The following is a 9,179-nucleotide window of genomic DNA, read 5'->3' as shown; positions in this document are numbered from 1 at the left end:
CTGGATTCGGATAGAACCTGGTTCAAATCCTCTCCAACTTCCTGGCTCTATGACCCTACTTCTTTAAACTTCATTAAACTTCATTTTTTGTGTGAAGGATAAAAATGGTATTACTTTGTAAGGCTTGAGAATCAAAATCTAGAAATCACTTAGTCCAGTGACTGAACACATAAGTATGTGTTCAATAAACACTGTTATTATCCATGGCAAATGACCTTTCTCATTTTAAGACTAAAAATAAGGAAATTTGCTCAACAAATGTTCATTTTTTTTTTTTTCCCTGACCAAGTGTATCTGGGTTGGGAAGAACTTGCTTTTCCAAGGCAGAAAGCTGATCCGAGTGAGTTTTACAAGGGTTCTCTCTGAATCTTCAGTGCAACTCTCCCGCGTCCCCCCAACATCACTTTCTGTCTAGAAAGTGGACTTTTCAATAAAAAAAACTTTTGTGACTCAGGTCGTGACGAGAATGCTCAACCAGGTCAGGCTATTTACACTGTGTGCACTTTTGCTTTATCATGCAACTGCTGGGTGGCACCCTTTTAAACTCGCCTCGCTCGGTCGCGCCCCTCCATCCCCTCTTCAGAGGCGACCGCCAAGAAGAAGCCAATTCTCTTAGAAGCCGGGGAGAACTGATGGACAACGGGCGCCTCCAGGGCGCAGCAGCAGACGCGGGCGTGCGAGGTGCGCCCTAGGGGTGCCGGCTGCTGCTCCAGGGGCGCAGGCAGAGCGCCGACGGGTGGCTCCTCCTGGGGCGAATCTGGCACTGCGTTCTCCCCATGTTCGTGCGGGGGCATCTGCCTGGCCGTCTGCAACCTCAAGATCCCACTGCCTCCACTCTGCAGCCCCAGCCGGTCCCATACGCTCGCTTTTTTGGCACTTGCCCTTTGCCCTCCCATGGAGTCATCTGTTTACTCTCCCCTCGCTTCCAGTCACCCATAGGTCACCCTCCCTGCTACCACCGTCACCCATTTTGTCCCCTCTCCCTTCTCTCTTCACCTCACCCCGGGTCGTCTTCTTAAGAGGACTGCGCCGACGGAGATGCTACAGAGTCCGCGGCCAGGGTCGGCTCCTGGGAGAACCCTCCGTCCACCTTTGCCCCCTCCCCGGGGGCGCGGGACGCAAGTTTCCGCCCCGTCCTTTCCCCAGTGACAGGACTCGGCTGCGGCCACGGCCCGTGAGGCGGAGGGAGGGACTGCCTGACTCCCGAGCCCCCTCCCCTGATCGCGAGCTCGCGCGGTCTGTGTGTCTCTAGGCAAGTGCGGAGACGCGGAGGAGGAGGAGGAGGAGGTGGAGGAGGAGGAGGAGGGAGTTGGGGGAGGATCTCCATTGAAATAAACAACCAGGCAGCAGTTATTAACACGGGAACATGGCGGCCGCAGCCTCAGCCACGGCTTCGGCGGCGAAGGTCAGCGCCGACGGCAGCCGGCACCTGACGGCGTGACCGACCCGAGCCGGTAACCGCTCCTTCCCTGGGGGCCGCGAGGGCGGGCTGGAGGCGGGCAGCGGGCGGCGGACGGGCGGGGGGCGCCGCGTCCCCACCCCCCGGCCGCGATCGCCCTTCCTGCGCCGAGCCGGGTAGAGCCGCGCGCCGCCGAGAGGGCTGTTTTGTGTGCGGGGAACCGCTGCCCCGGTGCGCGGAAAACGGGAGTTGCAACCCCGGAGAGGCGCCGTGAAGCTGGGGAGTTGGGACTTGGGGGGGTGGTGGGGAGGGGTGGGGAGGGCGGGAAGCGGCGGGGAGACGCGGAGTCCCTGGGAGAGAAAGGAGGCGCTCCAGCGCTTTGCGAGAGCTCGGGAGACGAGTCCCGGAGCGCGAGGCGGGCGGAGGCTGCAGCCCGCGGCGCCGGCCAAGAGGTGAGAGCCGAGGCGCGGCGGAGGCCGGGGGCGCGGGCGCGGCCCCCGCCGGAGGATCCCCGGCGCCCGGCGCCCCTGCCCGGTGCGGGTCGGCGGGGAGCGCGTCTCCTGCGCCCTCGGGGGGCGCGAGGCAGAGAGACGGGAAGGTGAAGCCCGAGAAGGTGCATTCTTTCATGGAAACGCGGAGCGACTGCAGCGCAGGGTGGGAGCCGGGCGAGGGGTGGCAGGACTCGGGAAGTGCTCGGGGGTGTGTGAAGGTGAAACGCCTTGTCAGGGGCGGCCGGCGGGGTGAGACATCGGGAGAAGAGGGGATCCGCGGCCCGGTGGCCGGGCCCGGCCCGTGTCAGCGCCGGGGGCTGGGGGCGAGGGGCGCCGCGCGCCGACGGGAAGGAGCTGCGGCGGGCGGGGCGGGAGGCGCGCTCGGGCCGAGCAGGCCGGGCCGCGGTGGGGGCGGGGAGCCGGGGGGCCGGAGCGCGGCGGCGCCGAGCCGGGCTCGCCCCTGACTTAACTTTCTGGGTGCGGGCGTGTGTGCAGGAGGCGCGCAGGGGCCGGGGCTGGGGGCGGGAGGCGGGCCGGGAGGTTCCGGGTTGGCTCGCCAGCGCCCCCTCTTCGCTCCCCCATCTCCCCGCCCCTGAAGGGACAGGCCCTCAGGGCCCCAGGCGGGAAGCGGGAGGGGCCCTCCCTGCCGGCTCGCGACGGTCACGCCCCGGGCCCGGGGACACTGCTCTCTCGGGCCTCTGGGGGCTGCTGGGGGAGGGGGCCGGGGGTCGTCGCGGCGCGCCGGCGCTCCCCGCCCCCCGCCCCTCCGGGGAGTCCCGGAGGCGCCTCTTCCGAGATCGGGGGTGGGTCGGTCCCTGGTTAGCTGGTCCCTCCCTCTTCCCCCTCCCCCTAGTGGTTTCCGGGGCCTGCGGGACCGAGGGGCGGGAATCAGGGACCCGAGCGTCCTGCACCGGCTCTGAGCGGGACCGGGCCTAACGCCGTCCGGGTCTGTCACTCGTAGGGGAAACTTTCCCAAACCGGGGACCGAGCCTGAACATCCTCCTTCCGTCACCTCGTCCTCTAATCCCACTCCCACTCCACCTCCTCCACTGCCTTCCCCTCCCACCGACCCGAATCTCGCTGCGTGTGACTGATGGGGCAGTGAGCCAGTCGAAGGCGGGGAATTGACCTGCCGGGTGTCGGTAAGCCAATCGCGGGGACCGGAGGAAGGAAGGGGGCGGGGCTTCTTCCGGACCAGTTGGAGCGGAGTTGCAGGCGGGGCGGGGGAGTCATGGAGACGCCAAGAGCTATCCACTCTTGTACATCCTTGGTCACCCACTTCTAGATCCGTGGGGTAGTGTCACTTACAGGGGCTCCGACCCGGGGAGGCACGCAGATTGCACGAGATACTGTATTGCTTTGGTACCACCAGAGACGTTGTCTTAGATACAACGAAGTCTAAAGGCACTTAGGATGTGGCAGTAACTGTCCGAGGCCCGTTTCTAAAATGGCATATATTGTAGTGATCGCGTTCCGAACCTCAGCGCTCGGTTTACGTGCTAACGATCCTAGGAGTTATCTGTTTACCTCTGTCTCAGTTTCACATAGCTACTCCAGCGTGGAGACAATGAAATTTGAAAGTCTGCTCTGAAAACGAAGGCATCGGAAAAGCTTCACGTCAATTGATTATTGGGAGTGTTAAGCATCATTGTTTGTAATGGCTTCACTGGTTCCTTGATTAATTAGAGCGCCAGTTTCCAAAGTGCACTTGGAAGTTAGGCGTTGGGATGACATTAAAAAAAAAAGTTGTAGTTTATGGTATGCATTTTTATTTTTTTCTCTTGAGTAAACAACATGAAGTTAGGAACCAAAGCATCACTGTTTGCAACCTAAAGCGTTGATATTTAAGGAGCAAGCCAGTCAGAGAATATTTGTCTACAGAAAAAAAGTGAATAAATGTAGTTTGCCAGATTACTCCCACACAAAAGATTCTTAAAAATAAATTAGTTTGCTTAAACACTAGTGAATGGTTCAGTGTGTGGGTACTTTTTTGGTGTTTGCAAGGTTAGGAGACATCTTTGGTTGTTATACACTGTTGGGTGCAGTCTAGTGACTTACACAACTCTTTAACTTTTCAGAATGGGAGGATAGGTCTTTGGTTCTTTGTAAAGATCATAGGTTGCTCTGCAGGAATAGCAGTCTTTTTAAAAAGACGGCAGCTGCTGCTGCTATGCTTTGTGTGTGTGTGTGTGTGTGTGTGTGCGTGCGCGCTCTTGTGCTACTCTTTGTTGGGGAGGTTAGTGCACACTGACAGCAGCAAGACTCCTTTCCCCAACTGGAATTTGTAGAATCTTTGGGAGTTCAAAAGATGAGTAATGTTAACTTGAGAATGCATCTATTCATTTTGTGATGAGTATCCTATGAATTTAATCTTGGGACTTTTTTTTCTTTTTGAGGCATTTTATGTGCATGATTACTTATGCATACTGCTTTCTCAGGCTTTTAATAATTTGGTGTTACTAAGAAAGATTTGAGGGGGCTTTTTAGGGGATTTAGGGTTTTTAGGGAACAGTGTTTACCACACTTTATCAATGTGCTCTGTGTAATATACCGTTTTCAGATTCATAATGTGAATTCCCAATCCATTATAATTGTAAGTGTTCATGAAGACAAAAATTAATCGCATTTTGTTGTAGCCCTTGAGGTGTTGTTTTAGTGATACAGTAGTAAAAACTGTGACTATAAAACAAACATTTAGCTGCCAGAAGTAGGGAGAATTATAAATTAAACAACGTTCAGAATTTGACAGCATGCAAAACTACCCCGTCATTAGTTAATTTAGTTCCTGAAGGCCACTCTGACGTGTGCCTTTTGTATGCTCAAGAGCAACACATTATTTTACTCCTTCTCCACAATAATCCTTGAGACTGTTTTCAGATTCTTAGTGGCAGTGAGTAGCAAGTCCCCTAATGCCTGGCTAGGGGAAAAAAAAATCCTCTCAAGCATATGGAGACATCTAGAAAAAGATGTGCGTCGTCAGCTGTGATTCCATTGTGTGCTTGCAGACTGGAGCTGAGCCTTCCTCCTCCTGGGAATTTCAGTCTTAACAGAGGAGTTGTAGATGTTAGGATACTGAAGCAGAGGATAGAAAAAGAGCTCACCAATTACGAATTTAATATTTGTTAGATAGATTAGCTCTGATTTTAATCCTTCATTGGTTACATATCATTTACATGACTTTTGCTCCGTGTTAGAAGAGTGTTTTATGAGCAAGCTAAAATGTCAGGATCGGAGGGGAACTTGGGCTGTGGTGTGAGGCCGTAAAGGGGCAGTGCTCCTTGGTTGGCTTTATCTTTAGATATATCTTTTTTTTTAATTTATTTTTAATCTGCAGATAATTGCTTTACAATATTTTGTTGGTTTCTGCCATACATCAACATAATCAGCCATAGATGTACATATGTCCCCTCTGTCTTGAACCTCCCTCTAGTTATATCTTATTAAAGCTTTGCGCACATTAGAAACAAGGACCAATGAGCAGTTCTTTAATATATACCCTGTATTTAAGGATTCAGTACCTTAGCTGTTTCATATCACACCCGATTGAAAAGGTGACCCATTAAATCGACAGCTTGGATTTTTTAGAAAAAAATGTGTTGTTTTGGATTTTAAAAGGGTGCTCTTTAAACAGTTTTTCTAGAAGTTAGTTTTCTGAAATGCACAGTGTATCTTTATTTGATATTTTGACCATTTGTTGTGATTGGTATTATATTTAAATGCATGATTAGTGCTTTGCTATTTTTATGGCAAAACCACTTTTGAAGTCATTACTCATTTTTCAGTATTTTGTGTTTATAGTTTTGGTCATTTATGTTATTGCATGCTGTATCAATTTTAAATGAAGAGAATAGGAGGGAGAGTATAAGTCAGTTGCTTTAAGGTGTTGATCTTTTATTACAGTAAATCATAAAATGAGCAGTGAATCAGGATCTTTCCTGCAATGAAATAATCAGACTGTTTACAAACTAATAATGAAAACCATTTAAGAAAAAACAGAACAAACCCCTTACTCAGTTTTTTAATACACTTTCACATGTCGAGTTAATTTTACCTCTAAACGCCTTGTTTTTTCAACAAAAACAATTTTAGCATTTGTGTTTATTTCCTTTTTTGTTTTTACAGGCTTGCAGAAGGGTTTATGAATTCCTAACTGTAGAAAGAATATTATGTCATATTACTTTTTAAAGTCTATTAAAAGTAATGTCTGGAAAAGCCGTGCAATATGGATTTAGTGTCACAGGCCCTCAATTCAGACAGTATAAAGACAATACATACTTTATGGATTCTAGATAGTAATTTCTAAACAGAAGTGAGAATCTGACTTTTGTGGATACTTTAGAAACTTGTGTAGTTTACTTTGCTGTTATAAAACTGAGGCAAGGGTGATTATGGAGAAGAGTGGAAATCAAAAATTGTGCTATGAGGGTATCTGGAATTAAATAACTACACGGTCTGCAGATAGATTATAATACTCTTGGCTCTTACAGCAAAGATTTTATGTACTTATCCTATGAAATGTTCATCAGTGACCATATTTCTGGCTTCCAGCGGCTGTGATGACATAATGCAATTGTGGAAACATCGACTCTAGGACAGTTTTCAGTTGGTTCCCTATTTGTAAACTTCTAGAGATGTATTCATGGCACCCCGCTCCAGTCCTCTTGCTTGGAAAATCCCATGGACAGAGGAGCCTGGTGGGCTGCGGTCCATGGGGTCGCTAGGAGTCGGACACGACTGAGCGACTTCACTTTCCGCTTTCATGCATTGGAGAAGGAAATGGCAACCCACTCCAGTGTTCTTGCCTGGAGAGTCCCGGGGATGGCAGAGCCGGGTGGGCTGCTGTCTCTGGGGTCGCACAGAGTCGGACACGACTGAAGTGACTTAGCAGAGATGTATTAAACAAGCAGGGAACCTACGGAAGTATTTGACTTACTTACTTTTGGACATAGACAATTTTAAGGAAGAAAGAGGGGAGGTGCTGATAGGTAGACCTTATTAGCAATAATTAAATAGTTATTAATAGTTAAAGGTTCTGAAGAAAAAAAATTTTTACTTTGAGTGTCAGTTGACAGATGCACATGAAGAGTTGAAGTTAGCCTGTTAATTCTGGCAGAATTTATGTTTTTTAGGCAGTCAGTTATGAACTATTAAGAGTTCCCAATGGAGTTCCCCATGGCCAACTTAACTCTCATTTTGGGCTTTTTAGATCTTGTTATTGCATTCCTGCCTCATTTAACCGTTGTTTTGTTCATTTACTCATGTTATTTGATGAGTTTTGAGTGTCCCAGCTTTGGTAGTTTACTGCCAGAATCCTCTGATTAAAAGGGGAACACACAGTGGGTGATGATTTTTTTATTTTTTGTGGGGGAGGGGCTGCGGAGGGACGTGTCCACTCTGATGTTTGATTTGCTTTCAAACTAAAGATCTGCTTTTCTTTTAATGTGTAATTTTAATTATATAACAGAGTCAGATAATTCTGCTTTAATTTGAGTTTAGGTTTCCCCCCACCCTGAAAATAGGATTATAATGTTTATAGTAAAAAGACTGTTAAATGTCCCCTTGACTGATTAGCTTATGAAGAAATAGATTTCCTTTAATAAAGGTATGAATATTTATAACTAGTTTTATTTCTCCTGAAATCATATTGTGTGTGGTCAGCATGACGATCTGTAGTTGGGTAAAGGTGACAGGGCAGGCAGTGACCTCTGATTTCTGTGGATTGTTTGTGTCTTGTCGCTGCTTTGAAGAGTAACAAATCCTGGGTCTTAACCACCCTAGTTTTCTAAAGGGTGGAAAGTCTCCCTTGCACAGCCCTTCACAGGTATTCTGCTGTCGTGGTCAGTTTTTCTAAACGTAACTCACTCTTGCTCTCGGCCAAAACATCTGTATTGGCAGAGCAGCAACAGAAGTGATAATAGCATCTCTCACTGAGTGCCATCAACCTGCTAGGGGCTCTCTGAGGCATGCTGCCTTATTTCATTCTTGCCCACATCCTGTGAAGTAGAAGTTACCCTCACTTTCCAGGAGATGAACTTTGAAGGGGAGTAAGTCGCTGTGCCTCTGAGCAAAACTTTGGGGAAAAATGAACCTTGACCAACAAGTGGGGAAGCACTATAAATTTCAGAGGGGATGGTGAGTCCGAGAACATCTTCCTATTAAGGATCTGATAAAGCAATGTTTGCAGGTTTTTGTAAGACTCCCAGTCTGGTGTAAAAAGGATGAATAGGTTTGAATAGACCCAGTCCTGCAAATTCTGTAGGCCTGTAGCTCTCCCACGGAGAAGGCAATGGCACCCCACTCCAGTACTCTTGCCTAGAAAATCCCATGGACGGAGGAGCCTGGAAGGCTGCAGTCCATGGGGTCGCTGAGGGTCGGACATGACTGAGCGACTTCACTTTCACTTTTCAGTTTCATGCATTGGAGAAGGAAATGGCAACCCACTCCAGTGTTCTTGCCTGGAGAATCCCAGGGACGGGGGAGCCTGGTGGGCTGCCATCTATGGGGTCGCACAGAGTCGGACACGACTGAAGAGACTTAGCAGTAGCAGCAGTAGCTCTCCCAAACCCTTGCCTCCAGGCAGGCCTACACCTGGCCAGATACTTACCTTAAGACCTACAGAGAGTCTCCAGATTTTTTAGTCATCAGCCCAGTATTTAACAGGTCCTAAATTGCAGGATTCTTTCTTGTCTTTTAATTTTCAAAAAATACGAATGGAAATGGATGAAGTGAAAAACAGGTAATCTTTAACTGAGTGCTCACTTAAAACCTGGTGCCCTTTACTACTCCTGTCTGGCTCTCACTGGAACGCAGCCAGGGAGGCACTCTTGTCACTCCGCTTTCACAGTTCAGGAAGTGGAGGCACAAAGCTGTCAAATAACCTGCTAGAGGTCACACAGCCCGAGTGCTGGAGAGGAATTTGAACCCAGGCCAGCGCTGCCCCTTAGCCCTGCCTCCCTGACAAGTGAGCTGGCCAACTACACCTCCTTGTAGCCTCACGTGGATGTGTGCCATCCAGTCCTTGTGGAAAGCATGGATCAGTCATTCCCCACGAGGGAAAGGGACAGGGGTAGGGATGTATTTTGTAAAGGCACACTCAGGTCCCATATTGTTTCTCACAATAAGAAGCTCAGAAAATCAACTTGAGAAAACTTGAATGTGGGGGAGAGGCAGAAAAGAGATGGAGAGAACCTTTTATGGGGTAGAGGTTTTGGACGGATGAAACACTGGTATTTCTGTAACATATTTAATCGTAGCACGTTTAGCTGTTAGCTGGTGGTTTGTGTGATGCA

The 9,179-nt window shown here is 49.3% G+C and overlaps 1 protein-coding gene across 13 annotated transcripts in view; it reads left to right on the top strand.

Annotated features, from left to right (window-relative positions):
- The first annotated feature begins 973 nt into the window (after positions 1 to 973).
- Positions 974 to 9,179, top strand: part of NCOA2 (nuclear receptor coactivator 2) — a 285,913-nt gene continuing 277,707 nt past the window's right edge. For 3 of the 13 annotated variants that reach the window (XM_055546220.1, XM_055546230.1, XM_055546224.1), the window contains exons 1-2: positions 976 to 1,454; positions 2,852 to 3,032. The gene's annotated coding sequence lies outside the window, so the exon portion shown is untranslated. Of the gene's footprint in view, positions 1,455 to 1,749; positions 1,852 to 2,085; positions 2,109 to 2,315; positions 2,368 to 2,851; positions 3,033 to 9,179 lie in introns of those variants that run through there. The other 10 variants (XM_055546219.1, XM_055546232.1, XM_055546227.1 and 7 more) reach the window with 8 other exon arrangements.

This window comes from Bubalus kerabau, chromosome 14 (genome assembly GCF_029407905.1).
Source record: "Bubalus kerabau isolate K-KA32 ecotype Philippines breed swamp buffalo chromosome 14, PCC_UOA_SB_1v2, whole genome shotgun sequence".
Taxonomy (NCBI): Eukaryota; Metazoa; Chordata; class Mammalia; order Artiodactyla; family Bovidae; genus Bubalus; species Bubalus kerabau.
This window is presented reverse-complemented; position numbering and strand designations above follow the sequence as displayed.